Source organism: Rhynchophorus ferrugineus, unplaced genomic scaffold (assembly GCF_030347505.1).
Source record: "Rhynchophorus ferrugineus isolate W39M unplaced genomic scaffold, kcgeb_rfMv2 rfM2, whole genome shotgun sequence".
NCBI lineage: Eukaryota > Metazoa > Arthropoda > Insecta > Coleoptera > Curculionidae > Rhynchophorus > Rhynchophorus ferrugineus.
The window spans coordinates 66,171,318-66,185,912 of record NW_027472581.1 but is presented as its reverse complement, the minus strand read 5'-3'; the positions used below and the strand labels follow the sequence as shown (position 1 = coordinate 66,185,912).

Below are 14,595 nucleotides of genomic sequence, written 5' to 3'. Positions count from 1 at the left end.
AGTTTTTCGAACTTTTTTTAAGCTAGCAAATCTAAGAGAAATTGATTGAAACTATCGGCCATATCTAATGAGACATTGGACAAGTTAACCAAAACTGTAATATTAGGTATTGACAGGTAATCCTCTCAATATATTCATAACGATTCTTAAAATTCGTCACATTAGTAGGCCACCTTTCATAGGTTATGTATCCTGAGCCGACTTTATTATGATTTTAATATCGACGCACAGTAAACTCATTATTGCAATATTATGGGGAGTAGCATGAATCTAGTCGGCATAGTTTATCAGTGATACTAGGCTAAAAGAAACATCAGCTTCCATAAGATGCTTGTAGATTGTATTAAAAAAAGTTTGTTCGTGGATTACCGCGAAATTTGTAAAGGAATAAACTTATTTTATTCAGAATCGCTCAGTCAAAAAAAAAAAAGATTTATCTCCCACTAGCTTCAAAAAAAATATCATTGTAATGTATTTTAAACCATTAAATGGTCTTTTTGTTTTAGAGGCAACATTTATTAAACAAACTATTATATCTTTTTAGCTAATATGTAATAAATAATTTTATTATGATCTATTTTCTATTTATAATATTATCCCACCTAATGATTAAATATTTTATAAATTATTTTGCTTGATACTGTTTAGTATTAATACATATAATATTTATTTTAAGTAAAATTTCATCGTAAAATAAGTTTTTCTCTGAGATGTATATTTTCCGGATTAATTGCCGCAGTATCTAATGCGATAGGGTATCTTACTGCAAAAGTATCAAATGAGCATCATCAGCAAACGTGATCATTGTTATTCCTTCACATATATGTCAGTGATATCCCTATCACTAGTATAGAGCAAATATAATATTGGTCCAAGCCGATTTAGTAACCGCAGTGATTAAGGCAACATGCCGATGCACCTATTGCTTCGATAGTCGTGGGTTCGAATTCTTTGGATGTACTTTATACTTGTGTCTATTTGTAACTGCGATTATCCATAAGTAATACTGTAAAATATAACAAGAAATAAAAATCCCGGTCACTCCATCACTCCAACAATCAGGCCGAGTAAGATCAAATGATTTATGTGATGGTTGTTGACGAAATGATGAAGATAATCATCATGAAAAGTTGATCACTGGACTGTCTATGGGCCTAATGCAAAGGACCGTAGTTCGGAGCCGATCTTAAGCAGTTCATCTTGTTCAGGTTAAAAATTAAAATATAAAAAATTATTCGTTCGACTGAGATACGACAAACAGTATACAGTTTTAAAATAAATCGAGATACCTAAATAACATTTGTTGAATTTTTTTTTATAAAATAAAGATCATTTGGTAAATACATACCAATGTACGTATTCCGTATTCGTCTATCTTGTACAACAGAAGATTGGTAATGAATTTGTTTGTAAAAATGATAATTTATATAAAATAAGCTATTTGTAAAATAGGAGATTGAGAGTGAGAAATTTGGTAAACATTCTCATGCATCAACAGCATCGTATTGGTTAAGTAGATACAAAGAAGAGGTAAAAAGCATACTGTAGTATTTTACAATATTATAGTATTCAGTAAAAATGTGTCATAAAGTAATAAATGTCATAAATACATACTAAATTAGTAAATATTCCAAGAAATACTAGTACATATGCTACAAATACATACATACAACTACTACATTATCATAAACTTATTTATTTGTCAAATTCTAGCTTATTAATTTAAAAAAACTTAAAGATTTCACATACGTGTTAACAAATTGTGTACTCTCAGTTCCGAAAATATAGAATTGTGAACTAACAAAATATTGTTTGTAGGTACTTTTATTATTTTATATATTTAATTTATATCCATTTAATCCAAAGAAAATATTACTGAAATGCATCATTGGATAAATCATAGTCAATATTCAAATCATATATTTCATATTGTTATTATTTTCTATTACTAATATTTAAATATTATCAGTTGTTAAATTCAAAGTTCAGCCTACAGACCATTATGTGCTTACCACTCTATTGGCCGATCTTCATCTTTTTATAGAAAATATGTTTTAGAAAATACTCAATATTTTTGTTAATGTGTTAATTGTTTCCTTTCCTAGTTAGTATTATTGCATCAAATGTAGCTTTAACAGAACTTTAAGCTCGAACAAATACAGAAAATACTTGCGTGTTTTATATCAGAACGGCGAATCCATTAATACTGAATGTTCTAGTATATATTTGACATTTTATGTATCCTCCACTAGAGAACAATTTGCCAAACTGGAGTAGAAAATCTTTCAAATCCATTCAGCAGAAAATCCAATTAGTAGAAACTATTTCTTCTAAATTATTTTTGATATTTGAAACTACCTACAACCCAATTTCCATTTTACCTATTTAATTTTTTCATTTCGTGAATACGGATATTATACTCAATATTTGATTCATGTATATTTACATATCGTTCCTTATTATTGATTTTGATATATGCAGAACTCATATTAATTATACGAATTATACGTAAATAAATCTAGAAATTATATCAGTTGTCGATCTCATTGATCATCTTATGTTAAAAACATATGAAAATAATGTTTGGCCTTTTATATTTTTTAATACCTCTACCCATTTTTCCCTAACCGAATTTTTGTATAGTATATTTAGATGAATTCATAGCCTATTATTTTTATCTACTTGTTGCTTTTTAAAACAAGGTGTAACCTTGAGTACTTATTGTTTGGTATTGTGATTTGTTTCTTCGTGGAATACATTTCAATCAGTTATCAGGATTACGTAATATAGATCACATATAAGCTAACTGGATAGAGATATAGAGATATTTCCCATCAACCTCAAAAACTTTTTAATGTAAAAACAAATAAACTAAAATAAAACAGTTGCCACCTTTTTCAATACTCCTTTTCTCATCTATTTGTATTTCTTGTCTAATAATTAAAAATGCTACGCGTTTTTTTACGATTCCTTGTACCAATCAATATGACATGTTTAAGTATTTGTCAGATTATGCGGTATCCTACCAATTTAAATGTTTTTTACATCATGAAATATTTTCTAGGATACCTCAGTCTCACATGAAGATCATATGAAGATCTTCTTTTATAAGATTACGATGTTTTCCAGTATAACAACCGATATTGGACGACCTTCATAGAATATATCCTGTAGTTAACGCTGACCAAGTTTGATTCCATTATACCAGTTTTTTATAACGCTATAGAATGATGCCTTATCAACATATGTCTAATTAAAGTAGAGTAACCAAGTATATAGATTACATGTAATAATTATAAACTAAATATTTGCTTTGATTAGTAAATAAAATATTATGCAAACACTGGAGGCAAAACTCACAAAGAAAAATATGCAAAATAACTATACAACAAAGCAATAGGGCTCACAAAAATATAAGTAGATAGAATACTTCATAGTTTAATAGCCTTTGATCAACTATATTCTTGTATAAAAGTTAAAAGAATAGATAGAAGAAAGAATAGTTCAAGAATACTGTAAGTTACTCAATATTTTTATTATCTTTTTTCATATTTTAGTTATCCAAATGTTCGTTGATATTCAGCTGGTACCTAATTTGACTTTTGAAGGCCTCTTCCGAGTTAGCTTCCGAAATAAACTGGAGATATAGGCGTTAAACTGGACCAAATTCTGAAGTCTCTAAAATTGAATTACTAAAATTAGTATTTTTAAATTTATTTGAAGGTTAAACCTTGCCGCCTTAATATTCACATTGATTCTACAATTCTTCATTTCATTTTATTTAATTCCGTTTCCTGTCTTAAACTTTTTTTCTTTAGTTTTCATCTCCCAGATCCTTGATTTTGATCTTTAACTTCATTTCTCTAAGATTTTGGATTTCCAAATTATAAACATTTTCATAGATATAACAGTTCAATTGAAAAGTCCCCGGCCTACCATTTTTTTTATAACATCTTTATTAGATACGCTTAGTACAATCTTAATTTACAATTAATTTATTACTACTTTTTGTATGTACTTGGATTAATTAACAAGCAAGACGAGTGCGAGGAAATACATCAGTATGTATTCCGCAATTATAAAATTTTAATTATTTATTAATTATTAATTTATAGCTATAGTTTACACTAGTATACACTTTTTATAAGTTCGTATGGTTTTGTTCACTTCAATCTCCTGACACCCTGCGCGCTGTCCAGCAGTTGTATTGCTTCCACGTTAGTATGATTTAGTAATCTTCTTTCGTGTTTCAAGCCGAAATCTTGGATAACTTCGCAAATCCATTTGATTTCCAAGTCATCGTACAGTTCTTCATTAGTTACATAGCGATAGTCAATGGTAATCAATCGTAGAACCTTGTTTTGACAGCGTTGTATGACTAGTTGATTTGAATTTTTAGTGCAACCCCATATTTGCACCCCATAGGTCCAAAACTGGTCTTTATTTGTATTATAGATCAACCTCTTTGATATTAGATCAAGTTGAGAGTAACTCACTCTTCCGACTAACCAGTATAGTTGTTTTATTTTGGTTCTAATGTGTTTTGCTTTTTGTCTAACGTGATGCTTCCAATCCCGGCTTACCATAGTAAAACACATATTCTTGTCAAAATTAGTTTTTTTTAATCAAAATAATTCCTTTCAAAGGTGATACAATGATTATAGCGACTCTCCAACTTTTCGATACCATTATTGTAGAACGAGTTGTCATTTGCTTCGGAATAGGCCTATCAGTTTCATCGATCACCTCTTCATTCGACGAAAATTTCTTCCCAGCGAGCATTATTTTGAGATCTGAGAACAGAAGATAATCACTGGGGGCCAGATCCGTAGAATACAGTGTATGAGGAAGCAATTCGAAGCCCAGTTCATGGATTTTTGACACGGTGCATTATCTTTGTGAAGTAGCACTTTCCTTTTCTTAAAATGCGGCCGTTTTTCAGCGATTTCGTCCTTCAAACGGTCAAATAACGCTATATAATAGTCGCTGTTGATAGTCCTTCTTTCTTCAAGGTAGTCAATGAAAATAATTCCATGCGCATCCCAAAATACAGACGCCATAACCTTGCCAGACGAGTGCTACGTTTTCCCGCGCTTTGGAGCGGGTTCATCGTGTGTAGTCTACTCGGATGACTGCCGATTGGACTTCGGAGTAAAATGATGGAGCAATGTTTCATCCGTTGTCACATATCGACGCAAAAACTCGGGTTTATTACACTTGATCATCTTCAAACACTGCTCCGAATCATCAACTCGTCGTTGTTTTTGGTCAAAAGTGAGCTCGCGCGGCATCCACTTTGCACAGAGCTTTCTCATATTCAAATATTCGTGAATAATATAATGTACACGTTCAGTTGATATCTCTAGAGTGTCTGGTATTTCATTCAGTTTAAATTTACGGTTGCACATTAACAAAAAATTGCTTCAATCAAAATGCTATAATTCACAAACTCATGACCCGACTGAGCTGTCAAATTTATACACGCATCTTTTGAGGGTTAGGGATAACTAAAAAATATATTGATTTAATTTTAGTAGCGCCATCTACGTGTCAGGTCGGGGACCTTTTAGGTCTGCGCCAGACCCTAAATTTCCTAAATTTAATAAGGCTTCTATGGCATGGTTTATCTTGAAGAATAAGCAATGAATTAACTGGACTCTATAGGAGATTATTATGAAAAAAAAAACAAGCAGAAATCACATTTGAAATAGTCAATGTATGTATTTTATATCAAAATACATATATCATAGCATTAAACTTCGCATATTACATTCCTCAGAAACTAACATCAAAAACAAAAGAATTATACTGTGTATGAAAGATGTGATTCCTTATATCCTCCTCAAGCTTGGCATCAATAAAAATTACGTGGAGTAGTTGAGCAATAGTCATAAAAATTCTAACGCGCTAATAAAATTTCCGGCGAACATTTCACCAAATAATAAACGCGCACCATCTAATCTAAATAAATTTATCTTAATGTTACACAGATTTATTCCCCGATAAGATGCTTTTAAATCCTTATGAGCTTTCATGATATATACTAAACCGTGGGTATATCTCAGTGATTAAAAGGCCTCCATATATATAGTTTTATTACAAAACTGGATAAAAGTTTAAAATATCATAATCAACATATATGAAAAAAGCGTCCATCGGGCTATATCGATAATTTTTAAAATGTCCATATATCTATTTTGGTATATTAAAAAAAATTATTAATTTTTTGGCAACATTTAGGAAAAATATCTATATTTTACAAATAATATATCTATATTTGTAAGAAAAAATAAAAATATTAATATATCGACCCTAAAAAAATATCGAAATTTTCTAAACATTTTAAAAGGTAGCTATATTTTTAATAAAACTTTAAAATTATGTTTTTAAAATGTCTAGGAAATATCTTTAATTGTTTTTGGCCCCCACAGGACTAGTATGGCCGGTGAATGATACGGTGAGTGACTGCATCGGGGTCCGAGTTCCTTTTTCTTGCTGTAGTACCGTGGCTTGGGGATTGTACAAAGAGTTAACTACACTTAAGGTTCATCCTCTGACCCATAGTCATACAATACAATTGTCATCTGTGGTCATGTCTCCCGGAGATTACCTCAATAAAAACCTAAGTCCTAAGGTTGGGTTGAGACGAAAGGATGCCTGGCTGAATAGATGATCAGTCTCTATTAACCCAACTACAAAGTATTTTCCAGCTTCCTAATCATCATCATTAATGTTCATCGCCCACTTTGGGGCTGTACTCTTTCAAATAAGAACCTCTAAAGTCCTAAAATATATAGGTACATATGGCTTATACTAGACAATCATATAATACGGTATCACCAAAGCCGATTGGCTCTTACACCAATCTTCGTTCACTCAATCTATTCCATAATACCTGAGACCATTCCGATGATCCTTCCTTAAACCTAATCAGATTCTAGCTGCAATAAAATAAGCAGCTTCCCTCTCAATTCCACTACATCGGTCTCATCCTTCACGTCCTCCCAAATAATCATAGAGAGGGAACGAGGGCTATCACGATTTAGGTCCTCTTCATCATTAGAAAATATCATTACTTTCAAGCATATACGTGCCTTAGCTAGAGAAAATAGTGCCAACGCCAAATCATCGTCCTGATCAACCTTCGCCAAAATCCTCAGCTATCGTTCCTCTTCATTATCTTGGAGTCATCTTATCTATAACTATTCCACCTCTCATATAATTGCTGATCTTCCTTCCAGGACTGAATTTGGCAACTATCCACTACCTCAATTTTCCCCCTTAAACCTTCACTACTCCCTTTATAATTAATATAATCATATAATCCTATTCGGTCCAAATTTTGGAAACATATCTGCTCTTACCCTGGACGCAAGCACATATATACTAATGATTGGCAGTGCATTTATGGTGGACAACAAGGCAATTCGCTCAAGCTCCCTGATTATATTTATATTTCTATATCAACTGCCGAACTCTTTGCGATACTCAAAACGTTAAGCCAAATTTCAATAAAATCAAAAATTCAAGATTGCAAGAATGGCTCATCCTTACCAATTTCCGAAATTCCCTCGAATGTTGGAACAGATATGCAATCATCCCCTGGTCACCAACTCACTGTCAATTATCCGAAACCTCTATCAGAATAGCTACAAGATAACTTTAATGTTTAGTATAAGTAATAATATATATGTATAATAATAATATATATACGTTCCTTCCCTTCCTCGCCGTCCCGTAGCTCTGAATCGATTGAGATTGGATCACTTGATGACTTCGAGCCCGCCTGGTTACTCTGAGTTTTGTCATCTTGCCTTTAGCTCAGTCTACCACACTAGGTGAAATAGATTATCTTCAGAGAGATGAATAGAGAATAGAGCCTATGCTGAGATAAATGTCGCTGGCCAAATTACCATTACAACTTCTATGTGGATGCAAGTGTGTGCGGTCTAGACAAAGTCTCTGCTTTGTCATGGTTGTGTTTGTTGACTTAAATTTGTATTCATTTTTAAATTCTATATACATTATTTATACTTGTATTTTATATCTACACTTTATATCTGCCCCGTATTTATATTAACAAACTACTGTTTTATAGTCGTAAAATGACGACATTCATCAAAGAGACAATTTTTTGTTATATTATCGAAATATATCGTCTAACGAAATTATCGATATATCGGCTAAAAATGCCGATATTTTTTTGCGTCTTGATCGTCAATTTAATGAAGAACCAATAAATGATAAGAAATTCTGACAGCAAAAGGTCAATTAAAAGGCGTGGTATAAAAGAAGAACCACAAAAGCAAAGCAATTACTAATTAAACTGAACAAGCTATAACCCAAACAGTATTAACTTAAAACTATTGACAATGAACAATAAATATGGGAGTGTAAAAGAGGAAGGATTAATGTATTATATTAATAATATACTTTCGATATATATAATAATTTACTATAATAAAATATCTCAAAAAATAAAAAACAATATACCTTAAATTAACTTTTTTTGGATTTTTCAGAATGGTACATTCGATCACTTATGGCAAGGTGATACAATAGTGTAAAGACAACAAAAGTTGATGGAAAAAGGTAAACATTGGAATAACTATCGATTAGATTTTGTTTACATAAACATACAAGTACATAAAATACATTTTAAAGAAACTATATTCAAGAATGACGTATTTCAAATTGTTACTCGGTAAATATAAATTAAATATTTAATTACATTTTATGTAATTCACTTTTTTTTAAATTAGCCTGAGAAAAGACAAATGGTAGATTGCTGAATGTTATGGACACAAAGTCTCACGTCTCAGTCTCTCTCTCTCTCTCACAAACACACACGCCCTCCTCCCTATCACTACATATTTAATCCAATTGAGTTGATATGGGATATAGCAAAGAATTATTATAATAGACATTCAGGACGAGAAGGATATTCAAACCAGAACTGCCTGGATTTATAGAAAAAAGCATTATCCACAATAAGGAGAAATTGACAAATGGTTGAACCGTGAGGGAGCAATTGTTTGATAGATTGGAAATAAACCGCTGAGTAGTGATTGTGAAAGTGACAGTTATTGAATAAAACTTTATAAATGTTGGTTTATAATTCAATGTTGACAATTACCAAGACAGGGTAATGAAAGAGGAAACAACTAAAGGTCAGTTTCAGTTTCTTCAAAATTAATATACTTTAACTGTAGGATATTGTATTGTAGAATGTGAGAGCTTTTGTACATATGTGTTATTGTTCAGACAATGCATGAACGCTTAAAATGAGGAATGTATACAATGAAGATATATGTATACAGGTAGTAACACAGCAAACTAAGGAGGAACTCAGTAAAATCAAAATGACTTTACGAGGAAATAGCATCGAAGGAAAAAAGGACTAAGCGCAAAAGATATATATGCTCTCTAGTGAAAGTAAAATACATTACTTAGATATACAATTGTTAATTAGGTGGGTTAGGCCTTGGGGGGATACCACTACATAAAAGAACGCGCCCAGAACTCAGCTATACTAGTGTAGAAAAAAAATCAAAGCAAATATAATAAAACAACTCTAACCTATAAATTATTGTGGCTGTAATTGTAGTTTTAAGTTCTTTGGTAATATGTGCATTAGATGTACTATAATGTTAAAATAAATTATATTAGATAACATTTTTGTTTCATAATTTTATTTAGAATGTTGTTATATGTCCAAGTCAAAATGTACTAAAATTCGGAATTGATGAGGCAACATTACGACGTTTTAACATCATTAATTCTGATCATGTGGGTTCGCTACAGTTTTGAATAGACTTATATCTCATTATTTATCCATTTTTATATGCATTAAATATTCATTGTTTGATTTCACATATAAATTTACATATATTCTCTCACTATTGATTTAATATCTGTAGAGCTCATGTTGACTACTAATATAATAGGTAATGCATAGTTATATCGGAATTATCCGCAATTAAATCCGGGAAATCCATATATTAGTTCAAAGGTTTTTTTTGTTTTGCCGATTTAGATATTACATTTACAATTCAAAAGTAGATTTTTCTTTAATTATTTAATTAATACATTGTTACTAGTCGTTTCCGTCTAACCAACAATTTGTCTTTATGATAACTTAAAACTAGGTATATAACTAGGAGGACCCATCGGCCCTATCTCAGTCTCTGGTGAAATAATGTTTATACATGTCACTGCTGTATATTTTTAATATATGCACCTCACTACACAACACAAGATCAGATAGATTGATTCTTTTGAGTCTGTGTCCTGTTCTGGTGGTATCCAAAAGCTGCAATATTTCAATATTCTCATGAGAATGGAGTCTTTTCATGCCCCCTTGCAATTCTCTTGATTTGTTGACTGACTGTGGGTATCTGAAAGTCTCGATGTAGGTAATCAGTCCTATAGAATTTAGGTGCTCACAATACCTCTCAGGACTTTGTTCTGAAAAATTGGTATTTTATTTATGTTACTCTTTGCAGAACATCCCCATAATTGAACTCCGTATGTCCATATAGGTTTCAGTATTTGCTTATATAATAGCAATTTATTATATACTGACAATAGTGATATTCTTCCAATTAGCCAGTACATTTTCCTATATCTCAATTGGAGTTCCTTTTCTTTTCTTCTTTATATGTTCCTTCCAGCGAAATTTTGAATCGAGATTCATTCCGATATTTAGCGTTGTTGCTATATGGAATGATAGTATTATTTAATATTATTGGTACTTATACATTCTGTTTATAGGTGAGTTGCAGATGTACACATTTACTTTCATTAATTTTTATTTTCCAAGCTTGTGTCTAATTATTTATATTGTCACTTGCCTGTAATTGTTGTAATTTTCGTGATATTTTCCATTTGTGGTATATCACAAGTGTAAATAAAGTAGATAAAGCATTGGTCTCAGTACACTTTCTTGTGGTACACCTGCTTTAGCTTCTTTTATTATAGAGTAAGCTTCTTCTTGTTTGACCCTCAACATTCTGATTGTAATGTATGAATTTAATAGTTCGGTGTGTTGTTTTGATAGCATTTTTTGTAATTTATGAACAAGGCCTTCATGCCAAACCTTATCTAAAGCTTGTGCTACATCTAAGATGTAGCTGAGCATACTTTTTTACATTTGTAGCCTTTTTTAATAACATCTGTTATTCTGTTAACCTGGTCAATTGTTGAGTGCTTGTTAATAAACCCAAACTGGTATGTTGGTATTAAGTTTTTTCTCTCTAGGTTTTATTATTCTCAACAGGAGTTTTTCAAAAACATTAGATATTACTGGCAGCAGTGATATAGGTCTATAGGCTTTTATTTCGTTCGGTAACCCAGATTTTGAGATTTTGATTATAATTTCCGCCATCTTCCAAATGTCTGGGAGATGTTTTAATCTAAATGCTGTATTGATTAGCATTATGTAACATTATGTCTTTTGCCAACTGAATATTCAATGGTGATTCATTAAAACAATAAAATATATCCATTTAAGTTGAATATAATCAAAAAACAATCAAATTATCTCCCAATCTCAATAATATCCTACCGGATTGATTGTTGTCAGTGGAAAATGAAATCTTCACCGAATTCAAAGCCGAATCACTATCTTCACAGTATCAAATAAGTAATCTCGTATCAATCTCGGGATTATAGATTTAAAAACTCGTCGATTTGTGGATAAAATTGAGAGTGGACAAAAAATAGATAGAATGGCGAATTACCAAATACTTTCCAAGCTCACCCTGCTAACGGATGTGTTATTTTGCCTTATGCAAATGGAAACGACGATATTCTAAGCCAATAAATCTAGAATTTTCAACAAAATCAAACAAAAATGAAATATCGAGAAAACACTCCAGGGTGTGATTTAATAAGTGGCAAACTACTAACAGTTGCCAAGAAGGAGTATAAGAAAGCTTGTACACCTAGTTAAAGCTACACCGCGATTAGAATATATGTCTACACAGTGGCATATTGCATATTTAGTTATGATCGTTAAACAGGGTAAATCGCCCAATGATAAAACACCATTTACCAGCGTCATAAAACATCACACATCACTGTTACAAATCATATCCAAATTGTTCAGGAAAAACAGGTCATCCCGGATCATCAATTTAGAATTAGAAATAAACATTCCAAAATCGATCAAATACATTGTATTACAGATGAAATTGAGAAAACTTTTCAAAAAAAATATTTAGATATATTTGTAGACGTGGCCCAAATGTTTCATAAAGTATGACACAGTAGACTTGATGCTTTTAATACTACATCTTCCAAATATTACAAATATAAACAAAAACAATATTTTTGTCATTGTAAAATTGTAATAATTGTCGATAGTAAAAAATATCACATCAAACACAAAATATCGATGCTTTTAATTCAGATATCTATTTTGAATTTAAACTTCGCAATAATGGCCTACCAAATAATGTTACAACCATAAAATATCCTGTTATAATAGACGAAAATTGCGGCACTATAATAGATAAGTTAAACAAATATATGACCCTTGTTACGTTTCTCAGTAACTGGTATCAAAAACAAAGAAATTTTTGCTGAGTATGAGTCCTTTATATTCTCTTCATTCTTAGTATCAATAAAAATATGTCTTATAGCCGTAACAATGGGTATGCACCAATAAATTTTCACCAAATGCCTTTCAAAATAATAAAACCGCACCATCTAATCTAAATATTTTCATCCTAAAGTTACACAGATTTATTCACATGATAAGATGCTTATGACAGTATATATTTAAATGATGAATATATTTAAATAAATCTTACTACCAAAAAACTTTATATATAGGTACAAATAATATTTTTGTCAGTTCTAATATCCACAAACGACTAAAAGTTTAGATTGATTTGAAAAAACTTCGGAATACTCAGTTATTTTACGTTATAGCTTTAGAGAAATGACAAGATAATATGGTAACCTTGATAACCTTGTAGTTATAAGGTTTTTTTTTCATTTTGTCCGTTATGTTATGTTTAAATCCTTCTTGATATTTAAACCATATGTTGCGCCGTAACAATATTTTAGTTATATTTGGTCTGAAAAAGTCTATTTCAGACAATATTTAAAACGATTAATTGGTGTGAAACTTATATGGGATTAGATGATACGCATGAAAACAGAAAATAACATACGGAATTTGGCTTTTTTTAAGTATATACGTATATAAGAAGCGACAGCAGAAGGACATTGATGTGCGTGCGGATTGGACAGAACTCATGAGCATTTACTCTAAAATAGCTTGGCATATGTCCCAGCTACTCGTAATTTACGAGAGTTGTGGTTATGAAGTCATTTTTAAGTTAATTTTATGTTTACAAGTTTGTTGGTAATAGAATTATTTTTTAATAGAAACAATTAGCAACAGATAGTACGAAAATAACTGTATAAGGTATTAGTAATATGTTAAGATTAGTTAAATTATGCTACAAGGCAAATTACAGTTATATGAACCAGACAACAAATTCACTTATGTTCATGGCATGTTATAAAGAATATTAAAAGCAAAAGGAAAATAAAAAATCTGGAACTTATAGCGCAAATGAAAGAAATAAGAAAAATTATTAATGAAATAGACGAAATCAAATGTATGGAGCTCGTGGATGTGAACATTACAAAAAAAATTAGTAAAGTAAAGTTTTTAAATTATTTGTATGTGTGTATTACTTTTGGATGTATTACTTATGAAATGAGGACAGAATAAAAATGTAGACCCATTGCTTCTGAAAAAACGCTGGAATCGGCACAAATATGGCAATGAATTCCTTGGACAGTCTCGTAGAAACAAATATCCTAAAGAGGAATGCTAGGGTAACAGTTGGAAAACTATTAGATTATCATTAGATGATTTAATTGATTTAAAAGTATAGAAAAGGGTTTTTGTGTAGCTCCCAACACAATTCATTAATAGGTGATCCCAATAAACTATAGCTAACCCGGATAACCAAAATATTATTACCTTTTTGCTATACCTCTTGAAGAGCCGGAGGGAGGTTACGAATATAAAAAAAAAACAAAAATTATAGATAGCCTATAACGGATGCAAATGAGGATATATTGAATATAGAATTGGTCAAAAAGTCATAGTCAAAAAATATTAAAACGTATAGCTCGGTTTAATATTTTTACTTGGTTTATCTTTCAGCTAACAACAGTTTTATAAAAATATTTAATTATGCTTATGAAGATGCGATAAAATTCACAAATGCATTTGCTTACAGTCATAGACGGTAGAATAATGAAGTTATAGTATTGTTTGTTTCTGTTAAAATTAGAGGTCTTGGACCGCTATGTGACATTACCTGAAAAATAATTTACATTTACATATCAAAGCTTAAAATCGCGGTATGCCTAATAGATGGAACAATCGACTATAAAATTCAGAACAGTCGGTAATAAAAGTTACTATACACTATTACAGCTGATGTAAAAAATCACGAAAGAAACTATATTAAAGTAAACAGTTCATCGATTTTAATTATTCTCTAACCGCAAATATAATTAATTAAAATTAATAACTGACATGAGATATATAAACAATTAATGAAT

The 14,595-nt window shown here is 30.9% G+C and overlaps 1 protein-coding gene across 1 annotated transcript in view; it reads right to left on the bottom strand.

The window, feature by feature from the left end:
* LOC143191255 (uncharacterized) overlaps positions 1-14,595 on the bottom strand; it is a 182,893-nt gene that overhangs the window by 155,784 nt on the left and 12,514 nt on the right. The window lies entirely within an intron of this gene.